The sequence below is a fragment of the Castor canadensis genome, chromosome 6 (assembly GCF_047511655.1).
Source record: "Castor canadensis chromosome 6, mCasCan1.hap1v2, whole genome shotgun sequence".
Taxonomy (NCBI): Eukaryota; Metazoa; Chordata; class Mammalia; order Rodentia; family Castoridae; genus Castor; species Castor canadensis.
Window position 1 is genome coordinate 172239906 of NC_133391.1, and position 1832 is coordinate 172241737.

General features: G+C 40.4%; 1 long non-coding RNA gene across 1 annotated transcript in view; it reads right to left on the reverse strand.

Moving 5' to 3' along the window:
• LOC141423947 (uncharacterized) overlaps positions 1-907 on the reverse strand; it is a 32066-nt gene extending 31159 nt beyond the window's left edge. The window contains exon 1 of the long non-coding RNA XR_012448713.1: positions 693-907. This is a non-coding gene — a long non-coding RNA (uncharacterized lncRNA). The remainder of the gene's footprint in view (positions 1-692) is intronic.
• Between the last annotated feature and the right edge of the window lie 925 nt (positions 908-1832).

Consider the following 1832-nt stretch of genomic DNA (forward strand, 5'->3'; position numbering starts at 1 on the left):
GGAGCCTTAAAGCCTCAAACACTCCTCTTTCCACTTCCAAGAGCAGAAAGGCTGGCCATGCTGGGGAACTGATACTCAAGTGGCCTCAGACCAGCTGGAGCAGAGTCAACATGGCAGTGGATTGCCTGGGGGAGGTGTTCAATGTGACATCTTGTACTCCACACCATTTGTCCTCTTTCTTTGCAGTCTTTTTTGGGGGGAGTGGGCAGGGAGAGCAAGGAGAGAGGAAGGGGGTAGTCTAAATAGAGAATACCCAAAAGCAAAGGTCAGAGCCTAGGAAAAATGTACAATATATAATGCATCCACCAGCTCCTAAAAATCATAGTAATATCAGACAGTGAGCACACTGAGACCCCACTGTCTCTCCCCACAGTTTGTCACTTGGAACCAGCCCTTCAGTAGCCATGAGAGTTTAAAATTCTCAACGTCTCATAAAGAAAAAAATACTTAAATTACAAAAATAATCCTGTTTTGGAAGAACAAAATCAATTCTTCATCAATTATTGAGAACATGTGAATTAATCTCAATTTTTCATTTGGGCTTTACCACATATTTCTACCTGGAAGGAACGATACTAAACAGAAGACACAGCAAAACACAATATATCATGTTCTGTGCACAGCAACCTGAGTCTTGTCTCCCTTGAAGTCCTTATCCCAGTCCCCATCAGCTCTCAGACCTTATCACTTACTTTTGATACACAGGAGAAATTAGACATCATGTGCAGGCTTAATATAAGGTGTCACTTAGCCAGTGAAGAAGCAGAAGCACATTGCTGAAGAGATGACAGCTGTTCACTAGTGAGTCTTTCCCCCTTAGTCCCTTGGGGCTGCAATGTACCCAGCTCACAGACTACATTTCCCATCGGCCCTTGCAATGAGGTGTGGCCCATGGGACCAAGCTGTGAACAACAGAAGTGTGGATAAAATTTCAGAGAACTCTTATAAGAGGTGGACACAAGTGGGAGGGGCATCCTTAATCTCTTCTCTTTATCCTATTCCTGCTGCATAGGATACAGATAGGATGGCTGGAGCTCTAACATCCTCTTGGAACATGAGTTGCACTCAGTTTTAGGAGCTACAAGCTGAGAGTGGCCAAGCAGGGGGAGACTGGTCCTTAAGGTTGTACAGCCGCTGTCAAACCAGCCCAGAGTGCTATACCCACCACCCAGCTTCTCCTAAATGAGAAAATAAGCCCTTGTGGTTGAAGCCACTGTTGTCTGGGTTTTTCTGCTAAGTGTTGTCAATACCTCTGGCCAAGGGCAAATAGAAACATTTCTGTCACTGAACAAGTTGTGATTTTTACCTTCTTCAGTGAGGGAGAACATCCAGTATGGGGAACTGAAAGCATCTCACCAAGAGGATGTGAGAAAAGACTTACCCTATGATTTGGTCTTTATGCCTAAAAAAAGTTAATGCTACAAAAACATGTTCTGCATGAATAAAATGTAAAACCAGAAACAAGTAGAATATGATATAGTTCTCCTATATCAGACAAATTAAAATTTAAATTTCTACTACTAAATTGCTTATGTTGCTCAGACTTCTGGTCAGATTTGAAATCCCTGTATTTGTTCTAATGTATAATTTTTTTTTCATTTACAATCCTAAAGCTCTTCATTTTGATAGAAACAAAATTCAGATTCTTATAGATCAAAGTTTGTGACTCAGCTAGCACTGACTGGGATTAAGTTAAAGAAAAGTTTGCTGCATTTTTTAAAGAATAATAAAATAATTCTGAGATATGCTAAGAATAAGAAGAATTGGGTAATATTTGAATTAATCTGGAAATGCACTAAGGGATCTATTTTCAGTTCATCTTTAATAGGTAA